Below are 13,583 nucleotides of genomic sequence, written 5' to 3'. Positions count from 1 at the left end.
TCATGACCAGGCCTATAAAACATATGTCCTTTTTTTCCCCACAAATAGAGCTTTCTTTTGGTGGTATTTGATCACCTCTGTGTGTTTTATTTTTTGCGCTATAAACAAAAAAAGACCGACTGTTTTGAAAAAAAAAAAAGAAATATTTTTTACTTTCTGCTATAAAACATATCCAATAAAAAAATGTAAAAAATCTAATTTCTTCATCAATTTAGATCAATATGTATTCTGCTAGATATTTTTGATAAAAAAAAAATCTCAATAAGCGTATATTGATTGGTTTTTACGCAAAAGTTATAGCGTCTACAAACTATGGAATATATTAATGGAATTTATATTTATTTATTTTTTTGCTAGTAATGACGGTGATCAGCGACTTATAGCAGGACGGCGTTATTACGGTGGACAAATTGGACACTAAAGCCTCGTACACACGATCAGATTTTCCGCAGACAAAACCTCTGACTTTTGTCCGAAGGCGTGTGTCTGGATTTTGTCTTGCATACAAACGGTACACAATTGTCGGCCAACAAACACGAACGTAGTGACGTACAGGCGTACTACGAGCCGAAAAAGAGGAAGTTCAATTGTCAGGCGCCACCCTTTGGGCTCCTTCTGCTAATTTCGTGTTAGTAGAAGTTTGGTGAGTGTTGATTCGCGCTTTTCATTTCGTGCTTTCCAGTTCGTTTCTGAACGGCCGTTCGTCAACCAGCCATGTTGCGGAATCGGAGGAGATAACGTGTTATTTATTATTGGCCTTGGAGTTATTGCTTTGACCCAAGTCCAGCCCAGGAACAGGAGGAGGAGGATTTCTTGCACCAAAAATTGGTTGCTTTATTAATGGAGACCAATTATGTCATATGCCTTTGCTGCGGGAGCTCCAGGAGAATAATCCGGATGATTTACGAAATTATCTCCGGATGACGGACCCCTGCTCTCACCAACTCTTGGCATTGCTGACCCCCTATATTAAGAAGCAGGACACATGCATGAGGCTTTTATTTTATTTTTTGGTTGAATAATAATGATTTGATTTGGTATATTTTCTATATTTTTGGATGCATAGAATGCACTTTTTGGTTAAGTTCTATTGGCAGATAGCATGTCTAATTTTATTTGTTTTCTTTTTTTAATGCACAATAAAAAAATTGTGGAGAATAACACTTGGCTGTGTGTTTTACTTCAAATGACAGTTTGGGAGTCGGCAGTTACATTTTAAAAAATACAATGTAAAATTGACAAGGGACACCAACATAGTTGTATCTTTGATCTTAAAAACTACGGGATAATGGTGTTGTGGTAACTTGCCCAAAAAAAAAAAAATAACAAGCATAATAATATTTTTTTTGATATCACTAGAAAAAAAAGCCTTTGAAAATTAATTTGCAATAACTCCATCAGTATCACCAGCAAAGCAGCTTCATTATTATCCTATTAAAGAAGAAGAGAATTGTGCACTGCATTTCGAGATTTCATAATTTGCCGCGTCACAAATGTTAATTCTCCATTATGAACGCTAGTTTACAAGACCGACCGCTTCCGGCTCATCCTTGCTTCCAAGCATGCGCGTTTGTACTTTGGACTTTTGTCCGACGGACTTGTGTACACACGCTCTGAAAATCTGGCAACAGACATTTGTCCACGGAAAAATTTTAAAGCCTGCCATTCAACATTTGTCCACGGAAAATCCGACTACAATTGTCCGATGGAGCGTACAAACGGTTGGATTTTCCGCCAACAGCCTGTCACACATTGTACGCGGCTTTGCTGACACTTTTTGGGGACCAGTGACACTAATTCGGTGATCAGTGCTAAAAAATATGCACTGTCACTGTACTAATGACCCTGTCTGGGAAGGGGTTAACATCAGGGGCGATCAAAGGATTAACTATGCGCCTAGCCAGTGTTTATGTGTGCACTGCGGGAGAGGTGCTTTTTACCAGGGGAAGGCATTGATCCATGTTTGTACTTGGCAGGAACACAGGATCCATGCCTTCCCAACTGATAGAACGGCGATCCACCTGTTTAAATAGGCAGATTGCCATTCTGGCTCTCCGTCTAATGATCGGCAGGTGCCGGCAGACATCGAGTCCGTGATACCCGTAGATCAGCTCTCGCTGTGTATGATCACAGAGGGAGCTGGTCGCTGGCGGTGTGCATTCACGTCCCAGACCCAGAAGTGCTGGATCGTGTACTGGGTACGTGATCCTGCACAGAAGAGCCGCCTTGCCATCGTATATATAAGTTATAGGGTCAGCAAGCGGTTAAAATAAAGATTTAATAGGCGCACATGTCCATCGTGTTCAGCTTCTCACTAACTGTTTTAAGATTTGGTCCAAAGAAAAAAAACAAAAAAACCTTCTGTGGCGATTGTGACCAACTGTGCCTCATTGTGGGGGGAAAAATATTCCTTCCAGATCCCACAAAGACATTGAGATCAATTCCCGAGGTCTGGGGTCATCAACCTCTACATATTAAAAGTCCATTTATAAGCATTAGACAACCACTGTGCTGCTGGTCATCCCAATTCCTGCACCCACACACCTCAGATCACCCCAATTCCTGTATCTACACACCTCAGATCACCCCAATTCCTGCACCTCACACCTCAGATCACCCCAATTCCTGCACTCACACACCTCTGATCACCCCAATTCCTGCATCTACACACCTCAGATCACCCCAAGTCCTGCATCCACACACCTCAGATCACCCCAATTCCTGCATCTACACACCTCAGATCACCCCAATTCCTGCACCCACACACCTCAGATCACCCCAATTCCTGCATCCACACACCTCAGATCACCCCAATTCCTGCACCCACACACCTCAGATCACCCCAATTCCTGCATCTACACACCTCAGATCACCCCAATTCCTGCACCCACACACCTCAGATCACCCCAAGTCCTGCACCCACACACCTCAGATCACCCCAATTCCTGCACCCACACACCTCAGATCACCCCAATTCCTGCATCTACACACCTCAGATCACCCCAAGTCCTGCACCCACACACCTCAGATCACCCCAATTCCTGCACTCACACACCTCAGATCACCCCAATTCCTGCATCTACACACCTCAGATCACCCCAAGTCCTGCACCCACACACCTCAGATCACCCCAATTCCTGCACCCACACACCTCAGATCACCCCAATTCCTGCATCTACACACCTCAGATCACCCCAAGTCCTGCACCCACACACCTCAGATCACCCCAATTCCTGCACTCACACACCTCAGATCACCCCAATTCCTGCATCTACACACCTCAGATCACCCCAAGTCCTGCACCCACACACCTCAGATCACCCCAATTCCTGCACTCACACACCTCTGATCACCCCAATTCCTGCATCTACACACCTCAGATCACCCCAAGTCCTGCATCCACACACCTCAGATCACCCCAATTCCTGCACCCACACACCTCCAATCACCCCAATTCCTGCACCCACACACCTCAGATCACCCCAATTCCTGCATCTACACACCTCAGATCACCCCAATTCCTGCACTCACACACCTCAGATCACCCCAATTCCTGCACCCACACACCTCAGATCACCCCAATTCCTGCATCCACACACCTCAGATCACCCCAATTCCTGCATCTACACACCTCTGATCACCCCAATTCCTGCACCCACACACCTCAGATCACCCCAATTCCTGCATCTACACACCTCAGATCACCCCAATTCCTGCACTCACACACCTCAGATCACCCCAATTCCTGCATCTACACACCTCAGATCACCCCAATTCCTGCACTCACACACCTCTGATGACCCCAATTCCTGCATCTACACACCTCAGATCACCCCAATTCCTGCACCCACACACCTCAGATCACCCCAATTCCTGCACCTCACACCTCAGATCACCCCAATTCCTGCACCCACACACCTCAGATCACCCCAATTCCTGCACCCACACACCTCAGATCACCCCAATTCCTGCACCCACACACCTCAGATCACCCCAATTCCTGCACCTCACACCTCAGATCACCCCAAGTCCTGCACCCACACACCTCAGATCACCCCAATTCCTGCACTCACACACCTCTGATCACCCCAATTCCTGCATCTACACACCTCAGATCACCCCAAGTCCTGCATCCACACACCTCAGATCACCCCAATTCCTGCATCTACACACCTCAGATCACCCCAATTCCTGCACTCACACACCTCAGATCACCCCAATTCCTGCATCTACACACCTCAGATCACCCCAAGTCCTGCACCCACACACCTCAGATCACCCCAATTCCTGCACTCACACACCTCTGATCACCCCAATTCCTGCATCTACACACCTCAGATCACCCCAAGTCCTGCATCCACACACCTCAGATCACCCCAATTCCTGCACCCACACACCTCCAATCACCCCAATTCCTGCACCCACACACCTCAGATCACCCCAATTCCTGCATCTACACACCTCAGATCACCCCAATTCCTGCACTCACACACCTCAGATCACCCCAATTCCTGCACCCACACACCTCAGATCACCCCAATTCCTGCATCCACACACCTCAGATCACCCCAATTCCTGCATCTACACACCTCAGATCACCCCAATTCCTGCATCCACACACCTCAGATCACCCCAATTCCTGCATCTACACACCTCTGATCACCCCAATTCCTGCACCCACACACCTCAGATCACCCCAATTCCTGCATCTACACACCTCAGATCACCCCAATTCCTGCACTCACACACCTCAGATCACCCCAATTCCTGCACCCACACACCTCAGATCACCCCAATTCCTGCATCCACACACCTCAGATCACCCCAATTCCTGCATCTACACACCTCAGATCACCCCAATTCCTGCACTCACACACCTCTGATGACCCCAATTCCTGCATCTACACACCTCAGATCACCCCAATTCCTGCACCCACACACCTCAGATCACCCCAATTCCTGCACCTCACACCTCAGATCACCCCAATTCCTGCACCCACACACCTCAGATCACCCCAATTCCTGCACCCACACACCTCAGATCACCCCAATTCCTGCATCTACACACCTCAGATCACCCCAATTCCTGCATCTACACACCTCAGATCACCCCAATTCCTGCACTCACACACCTCAGATCACCCCAATTCCTGCACCCACACACCTCAGATCACCCCAATTCCTGCACCCACACACCTCTGATCACCCCAATTCCTGCATCTACACACCTCAGATCACCCCAATTCCTGCACCCACACACCTCAGATCACCCCAATTCCTGCACCTCACACCTCAGATCACCCCAATTCCTGCACCCACACACCTCAGATCACCCCAATTCCTGCACCCACACACCTCCAATCACCCCAATTCCTGCACCCACACACCTCTGATGACCCCAATTCCTGCATCTACACACCTCAGATCACCCCAATTCCTGCACCCACACACCTCCAATCACCCCAATTCCTGCACCCACACACCTCAGATCACCCCAATTCCTGCACTCACACACCTCCAATCACCCCAATTCCTGCACCTTCACACCTCTGATCACCCCAGTTCCTGCATCCACACACCTCTGATCACCCCAATTCCTGCACCCTCACCCCTCAGATCACCCAAATGGGTGTTAGGCTGTCTTGTGCTGAGGATGGGGTTTGGTGCGCTGTCTTACATGGTAGCTAGCCTTACCGGGCACTACCGCGTACTGTGTCTCAGTAGCAGTGGCGGCTGGTGGTAAATTTTTTTGGGAAGGGTAGCAAATAATGCACCCATAGCCACCACCCCGGTTGGTCGGGTCACCTGCATCCTCCCCCCCTCCATTGGCTGGTCGGTCACCAGCCCCGCATGTACAGGAGAGAGCCGTGGGAACTGTGAATCTAAGCAGCTGAATTTGACCATTCAGCTGCTTCGCTTAACACTTTCCGCAGTGCACACAGGAGGAGAGGGGCGGGGGGAGAAGGAGCAGATCGGCTCTCTCCTGTCCTGTCCGTATGAGGGAGGAAGGAGTGGGAACTGTCAGTGCAGGCTCTGGGCTGTATAAGAGAGATGCTCTCAGCTCAGAGTCCTGCTGATGGGTACTGATAGGCGGCATTGAGGAGCACTGATACATGGCATTGATGGGCACTGATAGGGGGCATTGATGAGCACTTACAAGTGGCACTGATGGGCACTGATAAGGGGCATTGATGAGCACTGATAAGTGGCAATGATGGGCACTGATAGGGGGCATTGACAAGCACTGATATGTGGCACTGATAGACAGCACTGATGGGCATTGATTGGCAGCATTGATGAGCACTGATACGCGGCATTGACGAGCACTGATACGTGGCACTGATGGGCACTGATAGGCAGCATTGATGAGCACTGATAGGCGGAATTGATGAGCACTGATAGGCGGCACTGATGGGCACTGATAGGTGGCATTAATGGGCACTGATAGACAGCACTGATGGGCACTGATAGACAGCACAGATGGGCACTGATAAGTGGCATTGGGGAGCACTGATAAGCACTGATATGCAGCACTGATAGGTGGCACTGATGAGTACTGATAGGCAGCACTGATGGGGCTGCACTGATCATCAGTGCCCTGATTATCAGTGTAAACAATGTACTGACAGTCTTGTTGGTTAATGGTAGACATGTGCAGGATGAAAAAATTCGTTTAGTTTAGTTTCGTTTCGATTCGTTATTTAACTTAATTCGTTTAGTTAAATTCGTTGCATTCATTACATTCGTTTTCGGAATTCGTTTCGTTCCGTATTCGAATTCGAAAAAATTCGACCGCATTCGAAAAAATTCGACTGCATTCGAAAAAATTCGACCGTATTCGAAAAAAACTATCAAATTCGAAAAAAAATTCTAACACATTCGAAAAAAACTGTCAAATTCGAAAAAATTCTACCACATTCGAAAAAAACTATCAAATTCGAAAAAATTCTACCACATTCGAAAAAAACTATCAAATTCGAAAAAATTCTACCACATTCGAAAAAAACTGTCAAATTCGAAAAAATTCTACCACATTCGAAAAAAACTATCAAATTTGAAAAAATTCTACCACATTCGAAAAAAACTATCAAATTTGAAAAAATTCTACCACATTCGAAAAAAACTGTCAAATTCGAAAAAATTCTACCACATTCGAAAAAAACTGTCAAATTCGAAAAAATTCTACCACATTCGAAAAAAACTATCAAATTCGAAAAAATTCTACCACATTCGAAAAAAACTGTCAAATTCGAAAAAATTCTACCACATTCGAAAAAAACTATAAAATTCGAAAAAAACAATAACTGAATTTGAAAAAGTAAACTATATATAACCATTTTGCGAAATTTGAAATTCGTATAGAATGAAATCAAATTCCAATAGAAAAGATTAGGATAGAATAGAAAGTATAAAAGAATAGCATAGAAAAACAATAGATCAGAATAGAAAAAAATATAATATATTGTATTCTAAGCTTTTCTATTTGAATTCGAATTCATTCTGTACCAAATTCCAATTTTGGAAGATGGTTAAATATATATATTATATATTTTTTCTATTCTGTTCCATTGTTTTTCTATGCTATTCTTTTCTATTCTATTCTAAACTTTTCTATTCGAATTTGAATTAATTCTATGCGAAATTCGAATTTCGGAAGATGGCTTCTAAAATTAGAATTTCGTATAGAATGAATTCGAATTTGAATAGAAAAGATTAGAATAGAAATAGAATAGACTAGAAAAACAATAGAACAGAAGAGAATAAAATATAATATATATATATTTTTTTCTATTCTGTTTCATTGTTTTTCTATGCTATTCTTTTTTATTCTATTCTAAACTTTTCTATTCGAATTTGAATTCATTCTATACGAAATTCGAATTTCGGAAGATGGCTTCTGAAAGTGGAATTTCGTATAGAATGAATTCGAATTTGAATAGAAAAGATTAGAATAGAAAATAATAGACTAGACAAACAATAGAACAGAACAGAATAAAATATAATATAAAATATAATATATATAATTTATTCTATTCTGTTCTATTGTTTTTCTAGTCTTTTCTCTTCTACTCTAATCTAATCTTTTCTATTCAAATTCGAATTCATTTTATAAGAAATTCAAATTTCGGAAGATGGTTTTATATATATATATTTATATAAATATTCAATATTCAATATTCAAATTCGAATAGAAAAGTTTAGAATAGAATAGAAAAGAATAGCATAGAAAAACAATGAAACAGAATAGAAAATTATATATATATATATATATATATATATATATATATATAACATCTTCCAAAATTCGAATTTCATATAGACCGAAATCAAATTTGAATGTAAAAGATTAGAATAGAATAGAAAATAATAGAAAAGAATAGACTAGAAAAACAATAGAACAGAATAGAAGAAAATATAATATATAGAATGAATATTTGAATATTTGAATTTGAATTGAAAATACTATTATAGAATATAAAATAATAGAAAAGAAAAGCATAAAAAAACAATAGAAGAGAATAATAAAAAAAAAATTATATATATATATATATATATATATATATATATATATATATATATATATATATATATATATATATATATATACATATTCTATTGCTTTATTATTTTATATTCTACCTTATTGTTTTTTTTAGAAAAACGTTTTCTATTTTTTTTTAATTTGATTATGTTTTCGAATTCGATTCGAATATGTTTTCGAATTCGATTCGAATATGTTTTCGAATTCGATTCGATTATGTTTTCGAATTCGATTCGAATATGTTTTCGAATTCGATTCGAATATGTTTTCGAATTCGATTCGAATATGTTTTCGAATTCGATTCGAATTCGTTCGTTTTTTTTCGGATTCGTTTAAATTCTTTACTTTTGTCATTCGGAAATTCGGATGCATCCGAATTTCCGAATAATGAAAAATTCGTCCGAATTTCGATTCGGAACGAAACGAAATGCACATGCCTAGTTAATGGCTCTCCTTTCCTCAAGCAGACACATCGTGGGAAGAAAGGGCTGCTGATAACTGGCAAGTCTGTTTACATGTGATCAGCTGATCACATCGTAAGGGGCCGCTGTGGTTAGCCCTTTACCGTGATCTATGATCAGATGCTGGATGCGCACCCCAGGCGGGATGCAGGAGGCAGCTTTCTGGGAGGATGTCCATGGACACCTTCCCAGAACTAGAAGCCCAGGGCTTAGATGGAAAAGGGGGGGGGGTTAAGGGGGCCATTCATGGTTTCTTGCATTGGGGCCCTGAAGGATCTAGTTACGCCTTTGATGTCATTGGTCCCCTGTAAAAGACCCACCTCGGGCCTCAGTGCCAGGACATAGTCCTTTAGCACCCAAGGCCAAAAGGTCAAAGTGCATGGCTCCCCCCCATGAGCTAGGAGCTACCCCAGCAGGATAGGTTGCAGGTCCTGCTTTTTTCGCAGCCCACCCTTTCTGAAGCTCCCAAGGCAGCTGCTTCTTCTGCCTACTCTTTGGCCGACCCTGTTAGGCTTACATAACCAACATAGAAACCCATTGCAATTAATAAATTATTTTAAAAATTGAAAGAAAAACTTCAGCACTGGAGTTTTAAAGACAGTACCAATGGGGTGAATTGAGGTGTTGCCAATTTTTTTCTGCTTTATGATTAAAAAAAAAATTAGATACAAATTGCAACTATAGATTCTCTTTAATAATTCCTCCTGTAGAACTTTGGCATTTTCTGGGCCGTTCGATGTTTCTCCAAGCACTGACCCGGGCCCCTCTACGGTGATCAAACATTGTTTAGCTATTCCGAGAGAGGCAGTCATGGTACCTTCACAAGAGCCGAAGCTTTAATCACCTCTCGGCTTGACGGTTTTCTCATCGCATCTCATTTTCTGCAAGCCGAGGCCCACTCAAGAACCGCGCTACCAATTAATCAATCTCTTAACACGGCCGGCAAAAAAAGAAAGGAAAGAGGAAAGGGGCACTGAGTGAACTGCGGGTGACTCTGCAGCATGGGAGAGCCGAGGGATAGTGTGCCAGACTGCTGCCAAGATAATGTGACCACATGGTGGTCTGCAGTGAATCGTTTTTTTTTTTCTTTTTAAGGATGGCGTGACCATGGGGGGGACCATGGGGACTGAGCCCATCCCGGTCAAACATACGCACCCTATCTGTCTTATTTTTTGGCACTGTGAGGCAGTTCTCATCACAAGGCTGAAAACTAGAAGAGCTTTAAGAAGGCAATTTTCTTTTTTTTTTTTTTTTTTTTATTAAAGTTTGTACTTTTTAACCACCTCAGTACCAACCCCTATATACCCTTTCCAATCCAGGACATAGTTCAGTTTTCAGCGATGTGATGGTTTCATTGACACTTACTCATGTAATACTGTACCCAAATTAATTTTATTTTATTTTTTTTTTTTGAGAGATAGAGAATTTGGGATTTTTATTTATTTATTAATTTTTTGCTATATAAAGGAAAAAAGGCCAAAATTTTTGGAAAAAAAAAAACGTTTCTCTTACTTTCAGTTTTCAGACATGTGATGGTTTTTTGCTATATAAAGGAAAAAAGGCCAAAAATTTTGGAAAAAAAAACTGTTTCTCTTACTTTCAGTTTTCAGACATGTGATGGTTTGACTGAAAATTACTCATGTAATACTGTACCCTATTTAATTTTATGTATTTTTTAAAATATATTTATTTTTTTTATTTTTTTTCGCTACTGGAATTTTTATTTATTTATTGCTATATAAAAAGAAAAAAAAAAGAATTTGGGATTTTTATTTATTTATTAATTTTTTGCAATATAAAGGAAAAAAGGCCAAAAAATGTTGGGGAAAAAACAGTTTCTCTTATGCTGCGTACACACGGTCGGACTTTACGGCGGACTTTTCGACGGGCTTTACGCCAGACTTTCTGAATGAACGGACTTGCCTACACACAATCCACCAAAGCCCGTCGAATTCGTACGTGATGACGTACGACTGGACTAAAACAAGGAAGTTCATAGCCAGTAGCCAATAGCTGCGTCCAACTTTTGAGCAAACAAAGTCCGCTGGAGCCCACACACGATCGAATTGTCCGTCGAAATCCCGCCTGCCGGGCAAAGTCTGCCGTAAAGTCCGACCGTGTGTACGTGGCATTACTTTCAGTTTTCAGCCCTGTGATAGTTTGACTGACAATCACTCATGTAATACTGTACCCAAATAACATTTAATTACTGCGATTTTTATTTATTTGCTACATAAAGGAAAAAAGGCCAAAACTGTTGAAAAAAACAGTTTCTCTTACTTTCATTTTTTAGTCATGTAATAGTTTGACTGACAAATAATACTGTACTAAAATACATCTTATGTGTTTTTTTTTTTTTTTTGCAAAGATAGAGCATTTAATCATTACTGGGATTTTTATTTATTGCTATATAAAGGAAAAAAAGGCCAAAAATGTTGAAAAAAACCCCACAGTTTCTCTTACTTTCAGATTTCAGCCATGTTATAGTTTGACTGACAATTACTCATGTAATATTGTACCCAAAATAATTTTATGTAATTTTTATTTAATTTTTTGGAGGGGAAAGATAAAGCATTTACTCACTACTGGCATTTCTATTATTTAATAAATTTAAAAAAGGCCAAAAATTTTGAATAAAATCAGTTTCTCTTACTTTCTATTAAAATACAAATGGCAGGACAGTAGAATCACCCTAAAATGACCAATTTTTGGATAGTAGACACTTGATGGTGATCTCTTTTTTTGCCATAATTTTTTTTTTTTAATGAAGAAACATGCCAATATTGAGAGGAGTGGTATTATTAAACCCAAAATCAAAATTGTAATATAATGCAGCTTACCAATCATTAGCTGTGGTGACTGTGTTTGTTTTCTTTGGCCTTTTTTACCCTCTTATCACCTGGTGACCCAGCTAGTAACATGCCTCTTATATTAGTGAGACACAACTCTGGAGGAAGGAGCACAGGAGGCAGTGTTGCCAACGTACCAGATTTCAATTTACTGACACGACACAAAAAAATTTACTGGCACAGCCATGTTTTTACTGACATTTCCAAACGTTGCAGTTTTAAGTGCAAATTTCAATATTTAGGCCACAAACGTGTACAATATGCAATGTGATTTAAGGTACACATTAAGGCAAAAAACTTCTATTTTATTTTGGATATAGTGAGTAAGTAGCTCAGGGACAGGACTCAGGAGTGTAAGACATTAGAATGGGCGGCGCACATACATGAAATTGACTCTCACAATGACAGTGACAGCAGTGTGCCGCAGCAAAGATGATGACATCTCACCGACTCGACACGCCCCCTCCAGAGTCACAGGGACAATCTCTCTCCACACCAAGTGGTCCCTTCAGTCCACTCCAGTCCAAACAGCACTGACACTCCCGCTCCCGGCTTGCCTTGCTCCAGTGCCACAGACCCGCACATGAAATGGGCACAAGTGGCTGCATTTGATGGCACCGTGGCTGCATTTGATGGGCACAGTGAGGCTGCAATTGATGGGGTTTTTTTTCAGTATTTTTCAGTTTGTTTGCACCCCCCCAAAAATTTTGAGCACCAGCCGTATCCCTGGCTTAAACTTCACAACCCACACATAGACTGGGCTACAGAGGAGATTAGGTCCTGGTCCCAGACCTGCATCCAGAACTGCATTAAAACTGCTGACCAGTTGCCCATTTATAACTCTTGTGTGGCCAGTAAAAGCCATGTACCTTTATTACAGTCCTATTCAGATCCTGATCATGACAATGTTTCCAAATGTGATTCCAGTTTGCATAATCATGTGCCTTTATATGACTCTGTTAAAGCAAGAAGCGCTGACAAGTCTAAATCTTCTTCTTCTTCAAACTTATCCGCTGTCTCGCAACCTTGAGCCCTGTTTGGAAACTTCCTCTAAGTCCTCAGAAGTCAAGCCCCCTGGATTATCCCTACCTTTGCCTGTCACTAAACTCCCTTGGATGCACAGCCAGGCTAACTTGTTCCACAGTCGCTACACCTGGCGATGCGATTCAGGTAGTCGCTACACCTGGCGATGCGATTCAGGTAGTCGCTACACCTGGCGATGCGATTCAGGTAGTCGCTACACCTAGCGATGCAATTCGGGTAGTCGCTACACCTGGCGATGCGATTCGGGTGATCCACACAAATGTGACTATCAACTGTGCAACGTGATAGTGTATAGCTAAATACAGAAAACCAGATATAATATTATGGTGAGTCCATGATCATATCAGCGACCAATAACGTGGACATTATGGTCATATGAATGTTCAATGAAGGTGAACAGTATGAATATTGGATGAGTGGGAGGTTTCTCAAAGGTGATACGTGGTTCACAGAGGTGTGTTCCAGTACTCAGTATCCACAGCAAAAAATAAATGGAGCAAATATGCTTACCGGAACTGGTGGACACGTTTGCCGTACGGCTAGGTGTCATACAGGCTTGAGGATCGATCGATCCAAATGGGTGTAGAGGCATATACGGCAGGTTCCACTGGTTCCTTAGTAGCACTGGTAAACGGCCTGGGGACAGCGGCTGTTCAAAGTCCAGTTACAGGCACTTCTCCAAACGGG

Source organism: Aquarana catesbeiana, linkage group LG11 (genome assembly GCF_042186555.1).
Source record: "Aquarana catesbeiana isolate 2022-GZ linkage group LG11, ASM4218655v1, whole genome shotgun sequence".
NCBI lineage: Eukaryota > Metazoa > Chordata > Amphibia > Anura > Ranidae > Aquarana > Aquarana catesbeiana.
The sequence above is the reverse complement of the archived record's forward strand: the minus strand, read 5'-3'. Positions refer to the sequence as shown.